This window comes from Phacochoerus africanus, chromosome X (assembly GCF_016906955.1).
Source record: "Phacochoerus africanus isolate WHEZ1 chromosome X, ROS_Pafr_v1, whole genome shotgun sequence".
Classification (NCBI taxonomy): Eukaryota; Metazoa; Chordata; class Mammalia; order Artiodactyla; family Suidae; genus Phacochoerus; species Phacochoerus africanus.
In genome coordinates, this window is record NC_062560.1 from 10,389,743 (window position 1) to 10,415,503 (window position 25,761).

Here is a 25,761-nt window from a genome sequence, read left to right on the forward strand (position 1 = left end):
AGCAATGCCAGATCCGAGCCGTGTCTGCGACCTACACCACAGCTCACAGCAACACCGGATCCTTCACCCACTGAGTGAGGCCAGGGATCGAACCCTCAACCTCATGGTTCACAGTCCGATTCATTTCCGCTGCGCCACGACGGGACCTCTGAGGACTATTTTTCTTTTTAGAGAAAATTTAAATCACACCATTTCAAATCTTTAAAAAACAAAGTTTATAAGTAGCTGTAATAGCAGATAACACGAAAAATGAACACGTACAGTCACCGAACCTGAACCAAATGAAGGGACGTTTATATGGAGAATTCTTTACATTGAAAACGATAAGCCTCTGAGAAATGTTTATATTAGAAAACAAGTTAAGACTTGGAATGCTGGCTTTAGACTTCGCACCACATTAGTAACCAAAATCTAGTCTTTTGATCTCATTCTACTCAGTGATTTTTAAATGAAATTATGTGAGAGGTATAATAATGGACTAAATTTTAAATTATGGAGATAATTTGTTTTTCTAAGAAAACTTTTGCTGAATGGAGCTTCAAAGAGAAAATCATAGTGAGTTGATACACAAGTCATTTCTTTGACTTCATCATTTTTAAGATGATAAATCCAACTGTTGTAGTCTTCAAAATGTCAACAGATGCATAAAATGGACTCGATACAAATTTTCTTCCCCACTTATATTTATATTCGAATCCTTTTTTCCTCCTACACCCAAACAGAGTTGTAAACAGTCTTTTTAGGGTTTATATTACACACTAGCCACAGTAACTTTATTCCAGTACCTTTAAGATTAAGGCCCCTTAATCATTTTCGGGAATGAATAAACATAACGTTACTGGGAGGGTGTTGATATTCAAACAAATAACTTGATTTAAAGAATTCAGATTCAATTTTTGAAAAGTAAGAAGGCTTTTAGTCAACTGGCAAGGTCAACTTTTTTTTTTTTCTTTTTAGGGCCGCACCTGCGGCATATGGAAGTTCCCAGGCTAGGGGTCCGATCGGAGCTATAGCCACTGGCCTGCACCACATCTCATGGCAATGCCGGATCCTTAACCCACTGAGTGAGGTCAGGGATCGAACCCATGTCCTCACGGATACTAGTCGGGCTCGTTACCCCTGAGTCACAAAGGGAACTTCCATATAGGCCAATTCTAATCAATTTAGTAAATATATATTAATCACCCTCTAGGGAAAGGCATTATTCCATGTTCTGATAAAAATGGTAAATCCTCAACCCTAAGGACTCTAGAAACTACTAAAAGGATAAAATATGCTTACAAATAATGACAAGAGAAGGCCTCGTAGAATTAACACTATGACAGAAGTATAGTCACAATGCTTTGGCGAATACAGCAGGCAGCATCGGCTAGGCGTCCAACAGCTTTCCTCCGCACTCAGTCCTTGTTGGCGGTGCTGGAATTAATCCCAGCATCTGGCCTTTCACAAACTCAGGAGAGAGGAGTGCCCTTCTCTGTCACAGGGAAGGAATGTTCCCTCCTCCAATTATGGCATCAATTACCATGTACCGTATCCATACCAAATGTGGCATCCACTTCCCTTGCTGGTGGTTGGTTTAGGGATGGGCTGTGATGGAACCTGAACTATGAATGAGGTGAAAAGGGAAGTCTACTAGGAGAGGAGGAGCTTCTGCGGAGAAGAATTATGCTCTAATTTAAAAAAAAATATATATATATATATGGAAGAAGTGCTGTTTGGGTCTTTGGATCTATTTGTTGGAAGAAGTGATGCCTGTAGTTGTATCTACTATCTTGTGACCAGGAGGGGTAAGTGGACAGATGGACAGTCCCTATGTCCTGGGTGACATCCCTGTGCCCCTGAAATAACCAACCTTGGAATCATCTCCCTCTGGTTGAATGATACACTGTTACTTCCGTGCTCGTGTTTTTCAATTATACGTCATAACTGATTAGTGGGTCATGACATCCATATCACGACCCCTATCGCTTTTGTCATGCCAAGAAAGTTTCTCTTCCAACAATGTAAAGCTTATATGGCCAGGACTAAGGAGAATTATTTTGTCAATGGCTTTCCTTCAAAAAAAAAAAAATCCAATAGAAAGATAGATAGAAATATATATCCTGGTGTATTCGCCAAAATATACACCTCCCCCACGATCTGCCTCCCACGAGCTCATGAAAATATTGCCATTGTGTTAACTCTTACTGAGAAACAGGGTAAGGGTATAAGAAATGATGTTACTTGGAGACTGTGTGATATTGGGGAGAACACAAACTTTGGAGTCAGACTGGAGTCGCTTTCAATTTTTCGGATGTAAGAGAATTCTCTATTTGGAAAAGTCATTGAACAAAGTAATTCTTTTATAATAATTCAAACAGCATACACACAAACATAGGTATATATTCAAATCACATCTTGAATTACGGGGGGAAAGTCAGGCTTTGGACTCTGAAGACTACTCGCTATAGAATGAGATGTCCTGCATAAGTTAACTTTATGGGAAACTGAAACTTGTGTATTAAATGCACAAACATTTATTCTGGAAGTTCCACAGTCACCTTGAGACTCTTTTACTTGTGTATTAAATGCACAAACATGTTTTAACATAATCGCTTTCCATGCAGTCGTCTGTAATGGACATGTATATTAATCACAACATAGCATCTATCTCATGGCCCAGAATGAGACTTGGGAACATCCGCCAGTGAAGTGTGTGGTCTTGGAAATTCAGAGGTAATAGTGTTCTTATGACTGTTGCACACAGCCCTCCACTACTTTGTCATTCTAACTATTCCTTTCCGCGCCTGGCTATCCCTTCTTTTTCGCTAATGTATATTTACATCTTCTAATACATAGCTTACTTTGTATACATACTCTTCCTAAGAAAATAAAGTACGCTGACCTTTGGATTGTTATTCCAGAAGTTCCACAGTCACTTTGAGACTCTTTTATTTCCTGATGCCGTAACTGTGGCAGATGGCTGCAACTGACAAAATTCGGACACGTAGTGTAACACGACTGATGTAAAGTGAATAAAACAGAGGGTTTCTAATTCATTAAAACTCAGGTTGAGTCAGCTGCCCAATGTTGTATGTTTCGGAATCAAATTCAGAAGAAAATCACTAGAAACTAATGATCAAGACTCAAATTGCAGGCTGAAATAAATAGCAATGCTGACCATAAATGCACTAATAAACCAAAATTTATACATAAAGAATTCTTAAATCAGTAAAAAATCAAAAGTATATTATTTACAAAGCTATGCCATGTTTTTGAAATTAAGCTGAAAGATACAGACGAAGTTAAGCAGACCACCTCAAGGAAATTCTCATCTCACCGTAACTACTCCCATGTCACTAATACACTTGAAACCTGCCTTCGTGTCATTCACTACTTGCTGGTGAGGGCTTCAAAGTGTATCATTTTTTTTTCCCAGGGTGCAAATACATGTCTAAGAATTACCCCTAGAGAGTCATCAAAATGCACAGAAAGATACATTCAAATATATTGATTACAGCATTATGCACACCAGTGAGAAATTGGACCTCACTTAAATTTTTCCATTATGTATCTGAAGGAATTCTATGATTAAAAAGTATGCTCTAGAGGAAAATTCATTAGTGGAGAACATGTGACAAAGTAAAATTTAAGGCCAAGACTCTATATCATATGTGACTATCACACATGACCATAACATTAAAATAATTTAAACACACACGCCCACACAAATGTGTATTAGAAAAAATGTAGGAGGAAGATACACCCGTTTGTATGAAGATCTAATTTTTCTACCAAAAACAAATTACTTCTGTAATCAGGAACAAATTGCAGTTTTTTGAAACTTTGCTGTCCCTTTCTTCTCTTTTAATCCAGACACATTTCTTTCCTTCAGTTGCCTTTGATGTGAGTTTTGTATCTTGATGGGTCCCCTTCAGGTAAATTCCGAGCAGAAATGTATTTGGTTTTTGAGAGAAATATTTTGACCAAAGAAGGGTGAAGGCTTTAGCAGGAACAAAAAGGAATGATACAATCAAACAGCAAAGAACATAGGAGCATTATAAGGTTAAGGAAGAAGAATTGGAAACACAAAATAAAACAGAAATAACCAACAAGGCAGCTCCTGCTGAAATTCTGTTGAGAGTTAACTGGATTCAAAGAGTAGGCAGGTCAAAGGAAAAACACAATGTCTAAGCCCTAAACCCTTAAAGAGCTGGAGCCTTGTGGTGACTTTTCACATTAAATGCATTCTCCTGTGATTAAAATAATGCCTGGACTATTATTGACTTAAAACTCATGAATTATCTAATTTTACTCTTGGGCTTCAATTGGCCATAATGTACATTTTTTCCCTGCCATGTGTAATTACATTGGGTCTAAACCATCCGAACAGCTCGACCTCAAGCAATAACAACTCGAAATAACGAGACGATGCTCACAGTTCACTTGTTAGGAAGGACAAAGGAAAAATGCAATCTAACCAGCTAATTTCCAGGCTCTATTGTCCTAACTGCCTCTCTTGACAGCATGCGTTGAAGATGGGAATCAAAGGATTCCCTGGAAGTAATCTTGACTTTGGTAGAGACAGTAATAGTTGTCCCATTTTCCAACTGCAAATTTAGATATGTAGGGTAATAGCAGAATGGAATATCTGAAATCAGAGATAGGCACTGACCGGCAATGATGCTCTATACTTGCGCGGGTCAGTATGCGTCCTCATGTGGCTACTGAAATTTTTAAAAACTAAAATGAACTAAAATTTAAAATTCAGTTCATCAGTCACACTAGACACATTTTAAGTGCTCAAAGGCCACATGGGGCTGGTGGACAGCACAAACACACAATATCGCTACCACCGCCACGAGTTTGAGTAGACAGCGCTGCTCTATGCACTACTTCCGGATGTAGAAAAACAACTCCTAGGAATTCCAAGATTTCAAACTAAAGATGAAACAAGGCTGAAGCAAAACAGATACGCTGCTTAAAAGTGAACATCTCAATTCTCCATTATAAGGCATTTCCCAAGCATTCCAGGAATCATGATCTTGTATGGAAATTTTCTAAGAATGCAGAAGTGCCTTTCTTTTCATCAGGTCAAATCACACACACCAAAGGGTTTCCTCTCTAGTTTTCCTTCTGTTTTGTTTTGGTTTTGGCCATGCCACCGGCATGCGGATGTTCCCAGGCTAGTGATCGAACCCACACCACAGCAGCAACCTGAGCCACTGCAGTGACAATGCCTGATCCTTAACCCATTGTGCCACAAAGGGAATTCCCTTAAGTTTTCTTTTAAAATAGACAAACTTGTCGTGGCTCATTGGAAATGAATCTGACTTCTATCCCTGAGGTCATAGGTTCGATCTCTGCCCTCGCTCAGTGGGTTAAGGATCCGGCATTGCCATGAGCTGTGGTGTAGGTTGCAGATGAGCCTTGGATCCTGCATTACTGTGGCTGTGGTGTAGACCTGCAGCTGTAGCTCCAATTCCACCCCTAGCCTGGGAACCTCCATATGCTGCAGGTGCGGCCCTAAAAAGACAGACAGACAGACAGAAAGATAAAACAGATGAACCACTAAATTAATTTTTCTGCTTATAAGAGAACCTATTTTAGTTCCAAAGAAATGGGCGTTCATTTTCAGATGTCTACCAGCCACATTCATACTGGGGCTGTCTTGACAGAGGGCTTTAGTGGGAAATAGGCTGAAGTGTAAGCTGATGGAAAGATAAAAGAAAAAATAACAAACTTTTGTCCAACCCTGAGAGTGGCTGACTGCCTGTAACCATCAGAAAATATTTACATTCTTTCCTTTTTTGTGGTTCCAGCCAAGAGCGCAACATAGGACAAGTGGCTGCGTACACACACACACACACACACATGCATACCTGCCCACCGAGTTTACCTGTGGATACATATACCACTGGAACAACTTGAAATTTTAAATAAGACTTCTCTCCATTCTAATCATTAGAGGCTAAATGGCTATTGAATTAGTTGTCATCACCAAGGCACATCACACTTCTTTCAATATAAAATTCTATCAAGATAAAAAGGTCAAGTTGCTCCTTTTATTTGTAAGCAATGTCAAGCTGGCCACTTCCTCTCCCAACTCAACACAAAATCTTTGACTTTTCCCCTACATCTGAAGAGGGCTCCTGAGTAGTAAATAATTGTTGAAAATACGGAGTTTAAGGCCAAGACTTTCAAAAGGATATAAAATGGCAAAAAATTGTATTGCTTTTTAAAAAAAGACATCCACCGGTGACTAGCTTAAATGGGATCACAAGAGAAAAATGACTTCAACCAATTTCCCATGTTTCCAGAACCTGGTGGCCTCTAGTTGTGCTCCGCATTGCATTAACAGGATAGTCAGCAGCCTATGTTTGGTGCAAAATTCTTGTTAACTTGGGGTTTTTACTTATTATTTCGTGATTTGGCTTATAATTCCTTTTGCCCCCGTTGGGCTTGGAGCCTTATCAGCAGGGGTCATTGGCTGATATTTAGTGAATATGGGCTGGGAAGAATTCATCCTGGCTTCATGTGAAACACCTGACTCTCCTCGCAGATACATGATACTTAAGGAATGAGACAGGGCTGGGAGTGGTGGTAAGAAGAGAAGAGATTGAGGTGAGAGGAAAGAAATGCTCATTTGGGCCCCCAAATATCTGCCTCAATAAATCATGCATGAATAATCAATCCAAAAAAACAAACCCTCAAGATTAGCGAAGCCCTCTTACAAATAACATGCCCTATGGTCAAAAAAAAAAAAAAAAATAGCCCAGGGTCCAGGATTTATTTTCTTTTTGTTAATCAAAAAATTTACAACAATGTTAAATATCTTCCTCAGAACAGCCAAATCTTGTTTTCCTCTCCAAAGAATTTTCCATGCTCTGAATTTGTCTGTGGAATGTGGGGGCTCTGGGGTCAGTTACGTGACCACACAAGGGCAAAGATGGCATCCCCGTTGGGTCGTGGGGTATGCAGGCTCAGCAACCAGGCTGTCTGGGATCACAACCGGCCTGTGCCTACCTGCTGTGGAAACTTGGAGAAGCTCCTTAGCATCTCAGGGCCTCGATTTCTTCATCTATAAACCCTACTAACATCCATCTCTGGGTCCCTTCCTATCAATGAGCTCCAAGCACAATCAATGTTGGCTACCATTCTTATGTTCAGAAAAGCAGCCTTCTCCTGGCTCTGCCGACCCACAAAGGGAGCACTACACAGCTGGAAGCAGGGGTGGCACAGAATTTGGGAAGAACAGGAAAATTTTCTTTTCTTTTGTTTTTTCCTTTTCATTTAAGGGCCACACCCACAGCGTCTGGAAGTTCCCAGGCGAGGGGTCAAGTCAGAGCGGCAGCTGCCGGCCTACACCACAGCCACAGCAACACTGGATCCGAGCCCCATCTGTGACCTACACCGCAGCTGGGGGCAACGTCGGATCCTTAAGCCAATGAGCGAGGCCAGGGATCGAACCTGCATCCTCATGGACACGAGTCGGGTTCTTAACCCACTAGAACACAACAGGAACTCCCAACATGAAAGTTTTCTATGCCAAAGGCTCTGAAGTTGAATACACCTATCATTTATCGATGTGCCCTCTCTGACACAGAGCCACCTGAGCTCCACCCTTGCTGATGGCTACCCGGAATGACCCCTGCCTTCCCCTATGTGACATCCCTAGAGGCGGTTCTTCGCTCTCCCCAAGGCCGCCTTAAGGGTAAGAGGAGAGTAAATTCACCAGGATGGTGGCATGGGCTGCACAAGGCCTATCGGAGACCAGAGCCTGGGACCGCCTCCCTCTGAATATCTCCCCTTCACCCACTTTGTAAGGCCTGGTCCCCGAGTCTACGACCTCCAACCCTGTCGCGCCGGCGTTGGTCACGCAGCTAAGGCCACGTCAGGGATTTCTTTACCAAACTGTTTTCCTCTAGAGCGGTGGTTCTCACGCAGGCAGCTGTGCCTTCTAGGGGACATGTGGCAATGTCTGGTGTCACGATGCAAGGTGTGCGGATGGGGGTTCAAGTGGTACTATTGGTATCTCGTTGTGAGGGACCAGGATGCCACTCATCATCCAACAATGCACAGGACAGACCCCACAGCAAAGAAGGATCCAGCCTCGAATGTCAACGCTGCTCAAGTTCAGAAACCCTCCCCTGGAAAACAACGCCGCTGTTCAAATCATACTGTGTGTTCAGACACGGAGAACAGACTTGTGGCTGCCAAGGGGGAGGGGAGAGGGATTGGGATGGACGGGGAGTTTGGGGTTAACAGATGCACACTACGGTATTTCGAAAGGATAGACAATGAGGTCCTACCGTGTAGCACAGGGAACTGTATCCAGTCTCTTGGGACAGACCAGGATGGAAGATAATATATAAAAAGAGAATGTATACGTATGTACGACTGAGTCATGTCGCGGTACAGCAGAAATTGACACAACCTTGTAAATGAACTATACTTTAAGTAACAATTTTTTAAAAAAGAAATCATCCTGTGTTCAGAACCTAACACACAGAGGGGACGAGACTCTGAACAAATGTAGAAGTCGGTGCGTTGCAAAAACATCGCGGAGAAAGAAAAACCAAAATCGCACATCTTAAATTGAGGAAACGTGACACAGGACCGCACGTGAAGGGCTTTTCACTTGCTGTGCCAACTGCATGAGAAAAATCTAAAGAGCTCGGGGAGTGACCAGGCTGTTCAAGACAATTTGCAAGATGAAGAGATGGTCCCTCCAGGATTAAGTCGGCCGATGTCACTAAATCAAAGCCGTTCTGCAGAAATGAGGCTAGTTACTCACTTCTTTGAAGTTACTTAAAAGCGGTTGTGTTAACTGAGTAATAAAGAGGAGAAAGATAACCAAGACCTTTAGCCATTAGAGTAATTACTGAATTAGAGCTCACATAGTTTCTCTGGGAAGAGTTCTGTTTGGGAGTTTTCTCGAATTTGGCAGCAGGTCGAGAAATAAGTAGTTGTGTCCACAGAGTGGGCAGGGATTTAAGATGCCTTAATTCTCAGGACTTTTCAGAACCATCACTCTGAAAATATTTGATAAATATAATAAAGTTTTTATTACACAATTATTACCCCCCCCCAAAAAAAAGAAAAAGAACTCCGACAGCCATGGAGAATAGAAAGCAGTGTGCTGTAGGTAAAAGAGACCTACCTTGAATAAGCACAGACCTTGGCAACCTACCATATCTGATGGACCCAAGGACACAGAACAGCCTGTCTATCCAAATGCCAAAATGTAGACACGTTCAACTGAGAGCAACTTCCTCCCCCTGGCCCCGTCCACCACCTATCAGGAGAAGAGCCATCCATGAGCTTCAGCTTCATAGCTCCTTGTTGTTCATATCTCCTTGTGCATATCTCCTACAGAGAGACCTTTGCCTGCTGGCCCGCATGGGCTGGAGTATTCAAAGTTTCCCAGGATATGTTGGGCATGCCTCTGTTTCAAGCAACTGCTTGTTTCTATTTGCGTCTTCCCACTAGCTGGTGAACTCCTGGAGGAAGACGTAGAAATATACCTGGAAACTGGTCGGTGTGCCTAATATCTGCTCAAGGCATCATCATTAGCATTAAAAAGCCACCACACTGTCATATGAAAGTAAAGGTAATGGTAATACTGAACAATTACTGGGCTCATTATATTCTAGGCACCTTTCTAAGCACATGACATGTATCATGTCATTTAATTTATGCAATCCCAGAGAGGAAAAGTTGTCTTCTGTCCCCCGGTTACAGATGAGGGGTTGTCTAAACTTTAAAAAGAAATGAGGCATTTCTTAAAACACACAGCCTCGGCCCCATGTCTGGTGAGGGCCATTTTCAAGGTAAACTAATTTGTCATCTGCCTCTAGGATCCTAATTCAAACAACCTGTATCTATTTCTAACAGTAAATATACATTCGACGGGAGGAGTCATAAAGCTCGCCTCTTTTGGTCACTTAACTTTTCTGGCCCATTTGACCTCCCGAGGATGTGATAAGGCGCTCGCTGTAAAGAAAGCCAAAGACCTCCCAACCCAATAACTCCTCTCCTCAGCAGTTGTGGTCAACTGTCACAGATGAAGGAGGGAATTTCTGCAAAGATGGGCAAGTTATCACCACTCCAGGGCAGTGTTGCCATGACAACCAGGAGACACCCATCCATCCCAGCTGTGGGTGTGAACCTGAGCATCAACAGCCCCCACTCCTTCCTTGGTTCCACAAGATGGATTGAAAACAAATGAACACCAGTCCGGTCCTTGCAAGAGCAGCACAGTGCTGACTTCCATTGATTTATTTGTTCAGAGAAAGCTACAGTGGGACCTAATGGTTATATTATTAGAAAGCCCAGGCCTTGGCCCTGCATTATCTTCCTTCCCAGGCAGCCCACTACAGGCATACTCAACGCACACGGAGAGGCCTTTTCAGGTGACACTGCGACGTTCACTGTGAATGATCAGAATAGGAAGGCTGCTGATAGATTCTTAGCATGACACTGAATCAGAACTATTTGGCTGGCATAGTTCTCTACCTGTCACATGAGGTCCAGATTAAAACACATGAAAAGGGAGTTCCCATCGTGGCTCAGTGGTTAACAAATCCGACTAGGAACCATGAGGTTGCGGGTTTGATCCCTGGCCTCACTCAGTGGGTTAAGCATCTGGCATTGCCATGAGCTGTGGTGCAGGTCACAGACGCGGCTCAGAGCCCGAGTTGCTGTGGCTGTGGCATAGGCCGGCGGCTTCAGCTCCGATTCGACCCATCGCCTGGGAACTTCCATTTGCTGCAGGTGCGGCCCTAAAAATAAAAGCAAAAAAAAAAAAAAAAAACCCAAAACAAACAAACAAAAAAACAGAAAAAGGGTCAAATACCTCAACAGCTCCTTGCATTGAAGCTTCCACAAATGCTAGCTATCGAGGTGGCCATTCAAACTGGCTTCTTCCACAGGGTCCTGATATTTGTGACTCTGCAGACCCGCCTGCGATAACAAATTCAGGCTCGGAAGACTCTCGGAAACCAATTTTCACCCTGTGATGAGGAACTTGGGCTCAACCTGGTTTCCACAAATAATTATTTCTTCATCTGAAAATAGGCACAAGTGAGCAACTTCGGGATCTTTTTTGAAAAGCCAGCCATAGATTTTGTAAAAGTACTTATTGAACCTTGCTGAAGTGCGCAGTTCCCATGAGCAAGCTTTACAAAGAGAGTTGGAAATCAAGAGGGGATTTACCGCTTTTGTGGCTTATTTCCCCACAGGTAGAAGACGAATGTTCCTCATGAGCAGTGCTAGGTATCTAGGAACCTGCCGTCACTACGACCTGAGCGGATTTATTTTATTTATAGTTGCTATTCCTGTAAACAATCAGAGTCACGATATTAAGTCTTTACCGTCCTTCAGAATGGAATCATTCAACAGACTGCAAATGCTGGTGACTGAAGCACAATACGTTTTCTCCGAGGGTAACTTGGTTTTTTAACAAAAATAAAGAATTAATACATATCGAAATTGCTTTATACGGATGGGGGCACGCGCACGAGAGACAGAGAGGAAGACACCTGCACATGAATTGGCGGAGGAGGATGGTCCCACAGTTTAAGGATTGCCCATTTGCACGAAAGCTTGTGACTTCACCTTCTTGGTGATTAAAACAATTCCCCAAACAAGCTGCTGTTCAATCGGATGCTGTCTGTTCCTTTAGGAAGGATCCAAAGAAACCTTCACTTGTAACTATCTAAAACCAGTCAGGATCTAAGCTCTGTGAATACTTTGGTAAGATTCTAAATTAATACTAAGAAAAAGGTGAATTTGGAGCTCTCTCTATGAAGTCATTAAAAAACCTGGAATCACAAAAAATGAGGTTGAATAGTTTTAAAACATGATTTTTTTTTAAAAAAAAGGTTTGTACCAGAGGTCACAAGCAGCAAAACCAAAGCTTTCTGACGTTCTCAATCATCTGTCTTTGCTGCGTGGAAGAGCTGGGCAACATTTTGCACATTTGCATTGGTATCCTGCTTCTAGAGGTCACAGAATCTTCATCCTCCATCTTACCGAGGGGAAGGGCACCACTTGCCCTTGTCCCAGATATCGGTACCCAGGGATCAAGATCCAAAGAGAAGCTCAAGAGCAGTGATGTTCAGTCTCAGTTCTGTCATGGACTAGCCAGGTGACCTTGCCATAACCTGATCCACTCCTAGTCTCAGTTTCTTTATCTGTCTCAGAAAAATATGCCTTTAGAAGGCCCCTAAGACCTACGCAACAGTACCAACAGAAGCCAACGTGCATGCCTCAGGTCCAATTGTATCCGTTTTTAAAGAGTGAGAAAATAGCCAAAAGGAAAGGTGCAGAAGAAATGGCAGGTCCTTCCTGAGCCTCGCTTTAAGCGTTCAATACAAATCTGAGTATCTCGGCAATGATACACAGCGTTCCATCCAGTCAGCCTGGCTCAAAGGCTCTGTCTGAACCTTCTCCTAAAGCAACAGGCAGAGCCATCTTACGTGTCACTTGAACCCTCCGAACTTTGCAGCTGAAAGAGACCGGGGCACTGAAACAAGCAGAGTGAATCCCTCCAAAGCTCTTGCTTCTCTCACTCTTTGCTGCTTCTGTCTACCTCCCCCCATGCAGCTCCAGGATCACTACCCCCCCGAAGTCGCCTGCATCTTAATGGCTTGGGTCCTGCCTTGCTTCCGGCAGGAGGCACAAGACACAGAGCCTGAAAGGTACGCACCGTCTCTTCTTACCTCTCCTGGGTCTTTACACCTCAGCAGTAGCAGCAGCTCCAGGCAAAAGTGACCTCCCATCCTCCCCACACAGAGCCCCCTGGCCAGTGTGGGAACAGAGAGGAGCCCCGAGACGGGGATACTGCTCAAAGGGCTGGAGGAGCTGAGCAGGCAGGCTCCCCGGCTGGAATGCGCAGCTAGAGGCCCTGGGAGGGAGAAGGCCTGGGGTCACTGTGATCCTCTGAGTCAGACACCCTGGGGAACTCTCAGCTCTGAAAGGCCTCCTTTGGCACACGAGGCAGAGAGGCACCGAGAACTTACCGGGGGGCGGGGGGGGGGGGGAATTCTGAAAGTTACAAAACGGAGGTACATGGTGATACGGATGCATCAGAGTTTACAGTAAATGGTGGAGATGCGATGTGAATGCTGGAGGGAACTGATCACTGCAACGAAACGCTAACGCATATATCTGATAAGGGGCGTGTACCCCGAATCTATAAAGAAATCTTACAACTCAACAATAAAAGACCCCCAATCACCCAACTTTTAAATGGGCAAAGGCTCCGAATAGACATTTCTCTGAAGAAAATAGACAAAGGACCAAGGAGCACATGAAAAGATGCTCGCTCTCATGAGCCACCAGGGAAATACAAATCAAACCCACAGGGAGACCCTACACTCCACCCACTAGGATGGATGAAAAGAAATGCTGGCGAGGACGCGGGGAAATGGGAACTCTCCTACAGTGCTGCTCAGAATGCAAAAGGCGTTGGAAAACGGCTTTCAGTTTCTCAAAAGGTGAAACATAGAGTTACCATATGACCCAATAATTCTGCACCCAGTTACAAACCCACGAGAAATGAAAAGACGTGTCCACACAAACACTTGTACACAAAATTGTTCACAGCAGCATTCTTCCTAATAGCCCCAAAGTGGAAACAACCCAAACGTCTATCAATCAATGAAGGACTAAACAAAATGGGACACATCCTTACAATGGGATTATTCAGCCATGGAAAGGAACAAAGAACTGATACAGGCTGAGACACGGATGACGCTTGAAAACATTATGCGGTGTCAAAGAAGCCAGACCCAAAACACTAAGCGTAGCGTGGCTCCATTTGCGTGAAAAGTCCAGAACAGGCAAATCCATAGAGTGGCAAAAGATTACTGGTTGCCAAGGGCTGAGGCAGATGGGAGGACTGGGGGCAGTAATGACTAAGAGGCACAGGGTTTCTCCCGGGGGTGATGAAACTGCTAAGATTGACTGTGGTGATGGCTGCACAGCTCTGACGACGCCATTAATTTATACACGTCCCATGAGTGAACTGCACGGCCAGTGAATTACATCTCAATGAAGCCATTACAGTAAAAATGTAAATACCAGCTCTTATTCCCTTGCCACAACCCTTCCCCAATTACACTAGGCTCTTCTGAGGGCACGAGCCCTCCTGTAGATTCCTGTATGTGGCTTGGCAGGGGCCACGGTGAGAGAGGGCTTCCGTCAAGCATGAGGCTGCAACTACCAGCTCCCGGCAAATCGGGACCCTTCTCCTCGGCGTCACTATGGACAAGGATTCTGCTCCAGCCCCTGTCCACCCTGACTCCTTCACCCCCCGGGGGGTGACTCCCTTCGAAGCACACCCATGGTTCCCATTTGTGGGAGTCCTTTCAAACTCACCAGTGGCTCCGGGGTCCACGGAGCCGCCCTCTCCAAAGAGGTGGCCTGTGACTTAAGCACGGTGGCCCCTCACAGCTCAGTGACGTTCCCATGGCTGAGATTCAGGAGTTAGTTGTTACCCTTCACCATGTTTTGTTTGGAAGTTTGGAACGGAGCTGTTTTTGCGCATTTACAAAATAAGGGGCTAGTGTGCATTTGCACAACCATAAGGAAAACTAAAATCAGCAGGTGATGCCAAGGCAGCAAGCAATTTCATGAAGAGAAAAGCGCGGTGGTCACGGGTTAAAGGAATCCAACATCCTTTTATGATTTCAACCTTCAGGAAGAGAACTTCCCGAGAATTACTGACACATGTTAATTATTGATACTCATCATTACTGTTATTTGTTTCCATAACCTGTATCTTTCCAAACTATTCTTGGGCAAAATGTGCCAACGCCCAAGAACACTATCGCTTTTTTTTTTTTTTTTTTTAATGACCACACTCCTAGCGCATGCAAGTTCCTGGGTCATGGATCGAATCCGAGCTGCAGCAGTGGCAACGCCAGATCCTTTAACCCACTGCGCTGGGCCAGGGATTGAACCCACACCTCTGCAGCCATCCAAGCCACTGCAGGCAGATTCTTGACCTCCTACACCACAGCAGGAACTCCCATTATTTTCTTAATGATAATGAGTCCTAACCCTCCCCATGCTCAAGATTTTGTTTGAATCAGCACATCCTGATATGAGCACTAAAATCTTAAGAGAAAGGTTCACTAGTGGCCCCAACTAGCCACCATGCACAGTGTCTGGAATTCATCACATTTTGGACCAACTTCTGCCTATTCCGGATTTGTGTGGAAGTTTTTCAGTCTTTTTCTTTTTGGTCACACCCGTGGCATGCAGAAGTTCCCAGGCCAGGGACTGAGCCCGTGCCACAGCAGTAACCAGAGCCACAGCAGTGACACCACCAGATCCTTAACCTACTGAGCCACCAGGGAACTCCTCAGCCTTTAAAAGTCCTTAAAATGACTCATTTTCAAAAGCTGGTACCATTGCCCTCTGAAGGAAGTCGGCGGAACTCTGAAGGAGGAGGCTTTCCTATCTGAGGCTAAGCAAGGCTGCAAATGAATTTTTCACCAAGACCCTGCCTGTGTGCATTCTGTGCTGGAATGTTCATACAGGCTTCTTCTCAAACACACTTGAGTGCTGTGGGTAATAGATGTCAAATAATAAAACTCAGAGGCACACGCTATGTTACTTTTTAAGGGAAAAAAGTGGGGGGAATCAAAGGGTTTAACAATTTTATTCACTGGCTTATATTCAGCGACTCTGAAAATTTGGCCACCGCTCAGGTTTGTGAATTTCTATGGAAAATGAACTGTGTTTGGCAAGCTTGACGAAATATGAGGCTGATAAAAAAAATGTTTCATGCTTTCTCAAGACCTTATGCCACTAACTGTGTGGGACTGGAAAAACTGTTCAAATGTCAATTTAAATGTCAATTTAAACACTGTAAATACATGCTTTTCTATATCCATACGAATTAACACGACTCTCTGGATTTCAGACCATAACTTGAACCAAAGTTTCTTTGCGTTTTCACTAGGAACTGCTTCACGAACGAGAACGTCAGCCCAGGCAAGGTGGGCTCAGTAGAGTTCTACTTGCACAACCAGAAATTCTAAAGCAGGACTTCATTTCACACCACGGAGAACTGACTAAAAAGTCCATGACACGAAGGCTGTTCGGAAGCAGGTCTTGAACGCAAAAAGGAAGAGGCCCAAAGAAAGAAAACATTACTGTAACAGCCCAAATCATTAAAATATAAAAGAACACGGTGGTGAATTCCACTGCAAAGGTCACGACTCTAAACCAGTCATCTCTGGGTTTTATAGAGTCAGCTGTCCAACTGTCTCCTTGACCCTTCCGTCGGGTATCTTCGGGGCATCTCCAACTTCATTTACCCAAAGCTGAACCCCTGACCTTCCTTTTCTGGCAAAGGTCTTTGTACCTAAGCCTCCAGCATCGGAAGAGGTGTTTCTACAGCATTTATCTCAGTGCCTGGCATGCACACCTGCTCAATAAAGGTTCATGATGATGATAATATTGACGATGAATGATGCCCACGAAGATCATGGCGATTTTCAGGCGCCCAATTAGTTGAGCCAGAAACCAATGGTTTTTCTTAATTCTTTTCTTCATTTCACGTCCCCCCATTTAAGCCATTCCCAACTTCCAAAAAAAAAAAAAAATTCAGGAATCTGACCCCTCTTCACCAACTCTGCTTTCATCATCCCACCTCCCGCTCCATCATATGTCTCCTGAACAAATTTAACAGCCTTCTAACCAACCGAACCATGCCCACGCTTGCCCGTGCCCAATTAATTATCCAAAGGGGAAACCAGAATTGATCTCCTTAAACACCAGTCTTCATTACCAAGACATAGATAATGCTTATCATGCATTTATCAAAGAGGTGAACCATCCTTATGAAGCCGGTGTTCTTATTCGTTCTGTTTTATGGGTACAGGACTGAGCCAAGACAGGCTGGGATACGACCAAGCTCACTCTGGTTCGAAGAGGCAAAGCCGGAATTCACACTCAAGCCGGCAGAGTCCAGAGCGGCGTGTTCAACCGATACACAACAGACCGTGCCACACCCAGGCTTGAACAAATTACAAACGAGCCAGCAGAGATGCTCGATTGGCTTCACTTAGAATAAAATCGACTTGCACGGGACCTCCCTGCGTGAGAGGCTCTGGGCTGACCTCTTCGGTCTCCCCCTCGTGTCTCTGTTTCCTCCTGTTCTCCGGACGCTCATAAACAAGACAAGCTGGGGGCTGCATGGGGAGGGGGGAGGCTGCCTGTGCTGTTCCCATTGCCTGAACTGTTCTTCCCAGGAATTTTCACAGGGCTGGCTCCTCCTTGTTTATTCTTTAATTCCAGTCTCTCAGTAAAGCCTTCTCCGACCTTCCCAATCTGAAATCAATGTTCCCTGGCTTCTTGATCTCAACATTCCATTGCTTTTCTTCTCAGCACTTATCTCAGCTTGTAATTGCTTTCATATGCTTGTCCATTTGTCTACTGACTGTCTCTCCCATTGGTCTGGAGGCTTTGCAATGATAAGCTTGTTTACCACTGTATTTCTACCGTCTAGCATATTGCCTTGCACACAGTGGGTGCTGAGAAGATGGGCTAAATGACTGGATGAAGACAAGAATGCTTTGGTGAGAGGAAACATCCGCATAGTCCTCGGGTCTCCAAGTGGGGCTGGAATCACCTGGGGCGGCTTGATCAAAAGTAGAGTCCCAGTGAGTCGGAGAAAGACAAATACCATGACGTCCCTAATATGTGGAATCTAATGAACATGATGCAAAAGAACTTACAACACGGAGAGAGACTCAAAGATTCCCAAACCAAACTTGTGGTTATCAAAGGGGAAATGTGGGTGGGAGGGAGGGAGGGATAAATTAGGGGGCTTGGATTGACGTATACACACTATTACATGTAAAATAGATGGGTAACCTACTGAATAGCACAGGGAAATCTACTCAGTGCTGTGTAATAACCCACACGGGAAAAGAAGCCAAAAGGAATGGATATAGGTATACGTATAACTGATTCACTTTGCTATATGCCTGAAATTAATGCACCTTTGTAAGTCAACTTGGACGCAACTGTTTTTAAGGTCCCAGGAATCTGTTATTTTTAAGCACTTACATTTGAGGCCTATCACCTAGTTTTGTAAATAAATGAGTAGTTTTCTTTTTGGCCACGCCCACAGCATTCGGAAGTTCCCAGGTCAGGGACTGAACCTACATCAACTCAGCAACCTGAGCCACAGCTGTGACAATGCTAGATCCTTAACCCACAAAGCTGCCAGGGAGCTCCCTGAAAGAATTTTTATACTTTTGATTTTGACATGATTTGGCAATGAGTAGCTCATAGAATTCTTGTGTGGCCGCTATTTTTAAGTAATCACTGTGGATTTTTAGGAATACTTGCTAGGAGTGAAAAATGTATATCACAAATTGCTCTCACATGTGATAAGATTGTTAAACATACAATGAAATTGATGTCTCCTATGTTTTTAGATATCTAGATAAGAATTTACATAATTACCTTAGGAGCCAATAATTTCCTTTTCAGCCTGTAAACATTAGTGTGGGCTCCTGGGTGCCATAATCAGATAATGATGTGTAATGGACAAAATGGGCCAGCTGGAATCTATCCTGAATCAGTCACAATAGGACTCTTGCTCAGGAATCTGCATTTAAAGAAACTTGCGAGGAAATTCCTATGCCAATAAAATTTGAAAGCTACTTTTTCTCTTTATCTAGACGTCTGTGTATTGTTTTAGAAAAATATACACCAGAGATCCAGGGTCCACTCTTTAAATTGGTGATTTACAAATTCATGGCTACCAAAGGGAAAACATGGGTTGGGGGGGAGAGAAATTAGGGGGTTAGGAGAGAGGGACATATACACACTAATGTATTTAACAGAGATGGGAAACAAGGACCTACTGTAGAGCACAGGGAAATTTACTCAATACTGTGTAATAACCTACATGGGAAAAGAATCTGAAAAGGAATATGGATAGATGTACATGTATAACTGATTTACTTCGTTGTATACCTGAAACTAACACAACTTTGTTAGTCAACTATACTCCAGTTAAATAAATAAATACATGAATTAATTAATGGTTTAATTCTAAGACTCCAATATAATGTTTCCCACAAAGGAAAAACACACACTAATAATTTTGGGTTTTTTTTTTTTTTTGTCTTTTTAGGGCTGTGCCCGCAGCATATGGAGGTTCCCAGGCTAGGGGTCTAATCAGAGCTGTAGCCACCCGCCTATACCACAGCCACAGCAACGCCAGATCCGAGCTGCGTCTTCGACCTACACCACAGCTCATGGCAACGTCAGATCCTTAACCCACTGAGCAAGGCCAGGGATCGAACCCGCAACCTCATGGTTCCTAGTCGGATTTGTTAACCACTGAGCCACGACAGGAATTCCAACACACACTAATAATTGACGTGAAGCTCACTCAATGTCCAGAAATGTAGATTATCAATAATCTTATTGGTAAAATTAATCATCTTTGTGACATATCTTTTGCTAGCCTCCATGTCTACGTGGATGAAAGGGACAGGCATTTGTCACGTTGGAGGGGAAGGACAGAGCATTTGGCCAGATTTGGCCAGCAGAGGCTAAGTGCCTTAGCCCAGAACTTGACTATGTTTTAGCGGATAATGTTAAGAAAATTCACACTGAAAGCAGGAAGAGGTTGCCTGGCCTGCTCAAGAGACAAAAGAAGCCTTTTTTTTTTTTTTTGTCTTTTAGGGAAGAATACCTAAATTCCAGCATATGGCAGAAGAGCTGAAGTTAACCACGAGAATCAAACAAGAAGACATCCAGCCCTGCTTTCGATCTCAAGTGAAGAAATGCAGTAATAAACCAAACCTTTGTCCAAAAAGCAAAGGGAGGCTGTGGTGAGGATCTCCCCACGGGATTTCTCTCTCTTGACACCTCTAGGGCGTCCAGTATGAGTGTTGAACAGATGCTGGGGATGCTCTTCTCCCTGGTCTGCTCTGACATTCCTCTCTTCACATGTCCTTCCCTGCTCAAAACCCTTCCGCTGTTCTTCAGTTAACTGAGATCTTGCAGCACCAGATCCCAGGCTTTCTGTGACATGACCCCAATCCATTCCTCCAAATCCTTCTCTCTCTCTCTCCTTTTCTGGGCTGTGCCCAGGACCTGCGGAAATTTCCTGGGCCAGGGAATTGAATCCGTGCCACATCACTGACAATGCTGGGCCCTCAACCCCCTGAGCCACTGGGGAACTCCCAAATCCTTCTCTTGCCCTTCTTCCCAGCCATCCCTGCACTCCAGCTCAGAACTGCTCACTCCATGCTTTTCAGATTCTTTGCTTTTGTCATCTGCCCTCTTCAGAGCTGCTCCCTTTACCCTGTCGTTACACATTAAATACCCATCAGTCAGTACATCTTGCTTGTGTCTTTTGTGCACTAGGTTCCACCCCTTTCAGCTCCTCCATTAAAGTAAAAGTAAGCATTAAAACATACTCTTCTAACTCCCACCACACAAAAGTTCTTGATCACACTCAGCTTTTCAGCCACCACTTCATTTCTCTCCTTTTGAAAGGAAAAAAAAAATCCTTCAAAGAAGTGTTCATACACTCGGCCTTCGATGGCCTCTCCTCCCAGTCCTTCTTGAACCCACTTCAGTCAGGCTTTTGCCTCCGCCACTCATCAACACTGCTCTTATTGAAGTTACCAGGAACCCTGACTCTGCTAAATCCTCTGATCAGTCCTCACTCTTCGTCTTACTTGACCGATGTGCAGAAAACTCTGTAACGTATCTAAACCCAAGCTCTTCTGAGAATCCAAGTGGGCACTATGGACAAGTAAACTATTTTTTTTTTTTTTGGTCTTTTTAGGGCCACACCCACGGCATATGGAGGTTCCCAGGCTAGGGGTCAAATTGGAGCTGTAGCTGCCGGCCTATGCCACAGCCACAGCCATAGCAGCACAATCTGAGCCGCGTCTGTGACCTACACCACAGCTCAAGGCAACGCCGGATCCTCAACCCACTGAGCAAGGCCAGGGATCGAACCAGCGTCCTCATGGATACCAGTCGGGTTCTTTAACCACTGAGCCACGACGGGAATTTCGACAAGGACATGAATTAATAATGATGCATTACCTAGGACGGTATCTGGCACACAGACTTACCGTCATCTCTTCATAAGAAGCATCACCTATACCTATCAGAGCCCATTGTGCTCTCCCTTTAAAACACTTCCGACTCCTGGCTTTTCAGATGCCACACTCTCCTGGGTATCCTTCTAGCCCATGAGCCACCGATTCTCAGTTTTCTCCTCATCTCCCTGAATGTAACATAATGTTAGAACTTCCCATAGTTCTGCCTTTGGATTTCCTTTAATTTTTCATCTGCAATCACTCCACTTGTGATTTCAACAAGTCTTGTAGCTTTAAATGACATCCATGCACTAATAGCTCCCTAATTTCTCTCCAACCAAGACCTTTCTTTTTTTCCTGAATTCCCTAAGTTCTTCAACTTCCTCCCAACCCACTCCTCTGTGGTTTTCCCCACCTAAGTCAATGCCAAGTTCATCCTTTCAGGGACTCATCCCAAAGCCTTGACTACCTATCACCTCTGCCTCCCTATTGCACCCCACAGCCAATCCATTAGTACATCCCGTGTACAAAGCATGCCCAAGTCTGACCTTTTCTCATCATTTGCACTGTTCCACTCTGGTCCAAGCTAAAAGCATCTCTCATGTTGATTAACAATAAAAACTTCAACATGACTCAGCATAGAAATTGGCTCTGCACACCCTCCCTAAAATACTCATTTCTGGGAGTTCCCGTCGTGGCTCAGTGGTTAACGAATCTGACTAGGAACCATGAGGTTGCGGGTTCGGTCCCTGCCCTTGCTCAGTGGGTTGACGATCCGGCGTTGCCAAGAGCTGTGGTGTAGGTTGCAGACGTGGCTTGGATCCTGTGTTGCTGTGGCTCTGGTGTAGGCTGGTGGCTGTAGCTCCGATTGGACCCCTAGCCTGGGAACCTCCATATGCCGCGGGAGCGGCCCAAGAAATAGCAAAAAGGCAAAATAAATAAATAAATAAATAAAAATACTCATTTCTCCTTATTAAAGATAATTTTCCTTGAGAAAATCTTAGGATTGTCAGTGAGTCACTTCTAGTCTTTTTTTTTTTTTTTTGGTCTTTTTGCTATTTCTTGGGCCGCTCCCGCGGCACATGGAGATTCCCAGGCTAGGGGTCCAATCGGAGCTGTAGCCACCGGCCTACGCCAGAGCCACAGCAACGCGGGATCCGAGCCGCGTCTGCAACCTACACCACAGCTCACGGCAACGCCGGATCGTTAACCCACGGAGCAAGGGCAGGGATCGAACCCGCAACCTAGTCGGATTCGTTCACCACTGCGCCACGACGGGAACTCCAAGTCTTATCTTTTTCTAGAAAGATATTAATGCAGACGACCCAGGGGAAAAAAAAAAAAAAACAGGTGTGGAAAAGCTTCCCCAAACCCCACTGTGAGGACCTGAATTGCTAGAGAGCGCGGCTTATTCTCTAGCAGTTCACAATATTCTTAATGGTGCCTGAACTACCCTTTCTGGCTCATAATAAGGTATGTGTTTATTCTTCCTGTGGACAGTGTGTGGAGTGGGTATTCCCATGCATTTGGGGGCTGAATGAGCTAATCTTGATAACAGCACCCTTCCTGCCCAGGATTAATCCTGGAATCCAGACCTAAAGCCATTAGCCTTCCTTATAGCCAGAGGTACATGAGGTAAAGGTGTGTGGCGGCTTCTGCAAATGTTTCCTTGACTGTAAGCAAGAGACATAGGAGAACAAAAACCTTTCCTTGATGTATGCTAGGGTTTCTCATTCTCAGCACCATCGATATTGGGGGCCATCTGTTGTGGGGACCACTCTGCGTATTGAGGATATTTAGCAACAATACGGGCCTCTGCCTACTAGATGACAGTAGCATGTCTTCAGCTCTGACAACCAAAAATGTCTCCTGCTGTTCCTGTTGTGGCCCAGCAGGTTAAGGACCCCTTGCTGTCTCTCTGAAGCTGCTGGTTTAATCCCGGGCTTCGCTCAGTGGGTTAAGGATCTGGTGTTGCTGCAAGCTGCGGGGTCAGTCACAGATGTGGGTGGGATCCAGTGTTGCTGCAGTTGCAGCTCTGATTCGCCCTCTGGTCTGGGAACTTCATGTGCTGCAGGGATAACCCGAAAAAGACAAAAAAAAAAAAAGTCTCCTGACATTGCCAGATGTCTCCTGGGGGTAGATAAACCCAAGTTGGGAACCAGTCACCTGACCATTGTCAGATTTATCCCCAAATTGCCACCCAGGTTCTCTCAATACCGGTTTGGAGGTGCTTACAAGAAAATAAAGTCAAGAGAATTGCAGGAAAGAGATCCAGAGACACTGGATGAAACCCACCATATCTATGCGTTTGGGTGACTCGAGCCTCAACAATTCCTAATTATTTCAGCTCTTTAAGTGGGTTTGGCTGTTATTATCCCCCAGGTGCATCAAAGTGATCCAGGGTCCATCGTTGCAGTTCATGGTACATTGCTCTCTTCCAGGGCATCTGAGAGCCACTGTGGGGCACCTTTGTATGGTTTCAGCTTTATATGTAGAACAGAAGTAAAATGGCTCATTTTCCCATTTGTTAATTGCTGCTTATCCACACTTGTTGGGGAATTGTATAATTTCAAAGCAGGAAGTGATTTTAGGGAAGGAGAATTAAGCTAAACCCAATGTCTATGTTTATCTTCAAAGGAAAGCTTTCAAAAGAGGATTAAGCCATGTGCCTCCAAATATCAGGAAAAGAACCATTATCCACTTCAAAACACTTCCTGAGCATGACGAGTCACCATACATCTTGCGCAAAAAGCAACGGGAGACATTCTCTTATGGCTACATACACTTAAATATTCCCTTCTCCCTAAATAGAAATTCTACATGGTTTTAATGACTAATCAATTATCTCTTTACAGTGGACTTCCTGTCATTTCTGTGGGCACATCTGTCATTTAATTTTACCATCTTGCCGTGTATTTTTAATCTGAACACTGATGCACAAATGGAGCTGGTGTAATTGGTAAACTGTTAAATTCAGGGTATAGTGGAGAGGAAAAGATAAGAAATTACAATCTATCTTTTATTACTTTTATTATATATACTCATTTGTCATAGCTTTGCTTGTTATAAAAGCAATGCAAGCTTACTACCACAAAATCAGAAGTAAACAAAGTGAATAATATTTAAGTCATCTATAATCCAAGAATCAATTACTGATTATGGCAGAGTGAAGAGTCGCCAAATATTTTTCTTGTATACTGAGATCTTTCTTCCCATATATCTTAAATCTAATATAATGCATTTTAAAAGTTCCTCTTATCAGATGTTTCAGTTGTTTCTAACTTCCCTGTGTTGTAAACAGTGCTTCACGTGAATGGCTGGCTGAAAACAGGTTGTACATTCTCAAAAACAAAAATGTAACAAACTAATTCTGCAAAATAGCCCAATGCTTAGGCTCTATCGCTGGCTTCAGAATTCGGGTACCATTAGCTTGCACATCCCAGCACAGAAAACAGCCTCAAAGAGGGGAAACGGGAAAGAGGAGGAGAACAGCTTTGCTGCAAAGGAAACTACCCCTGCCACAGACACGACAGGGAAGACTTGAAGTGAAACTAATGGGGAAACATTCAACAAATGAATCCCAAACAGATTTGCTCAGTTTGTAAGTCAAAGAGCCATGCCCTAGAAAAAGAACAGGCTGTACTCAAGCACATGATTAGAAATTCAAATGAAAATGACCATGAGGTATCACCTCACAGCAGCTGGAATGGCCACCATCAAAAAGTCTAGGAACAATAAATGCTGGAGGGGGTGTGGAGAAAAGGCAACCCTCCCACACTGTTGGTGGGAATGTAAATTAGAGCATCCACCGCAGAAAACACTATGGAGGTTTCTCGAAAGATTGAAAATAGAGTTACCATATGATCCAGCAATCCTGGGCATATATCCAGACAAAACTCTAACTGGAAAAGATGCATGCACTCCAATGTTCATAGCAGCACTATTCACAATATCCAAGACATGGAAGCAACCTAAAGGTCCATCAGCAGAGGAATGGATAAAGATGTGGTACATACATACAATGGAGTATTACTGTGCTATAAAAAAATGTATGGATCTAGAGATTATCATACTAAGTGAAGTAAATCATACAGAGAAAGACAAATACCATAAGATATCACTAATATGTGGAATCCAAAATATGGTACAAATGCACCTATTTACAAGACAGAAACAGACTCACAGACATAGAAAACAAACTTATCGTTACCAAAGGGGAAGGGGACGGGTGGGGGAGGGATAAATGAGGAGTTTGGGATTAGCGGATACAAACTACATTATATAAAATAGATAAATGACAAGGTCCTACTGTATAGCACAAAGAATTATATTCCATATCTTGCAATAAACCATAATGGAAAAGGATATGAAAAAGAATATATATATATGTATGTATAATTTAACTGCTTTGCTATAAATGAGAAAAAAAAACAATATTGTAAATCAACTATATACTTCAAATAAATAAATAAATAAATGTAAATATAAATAATTTGCTCTTCTTTAAAAAATCCTGTGATGGAAATTCCAAATATCTAATTTACTTATGTATCAACACATCTGTATTTATATCTACATTTGTATTCCTATCTATATTTATGCCTATATCTATGCCTATATATATAATCCTATATATCTATGCCTATATATATATATATATATATATATATATATATATATA

The 25,761-nt window shown here is 43.5% G+C and overlaps 1 protein-coding gene across 3 annotated transcripts in view; it reads right to left on the reverse strand.

The window, feature by feature from the left end:
• ARHGAP6 (Rho GTPase activating protein 6) overlaps window positions 1-25,761 on the reverse strand; it is a 536,775-nt gene that overhangs the window by 154,516 nt on the left and 356,498 nt on the right. The window lies entirely within an intron of this gene.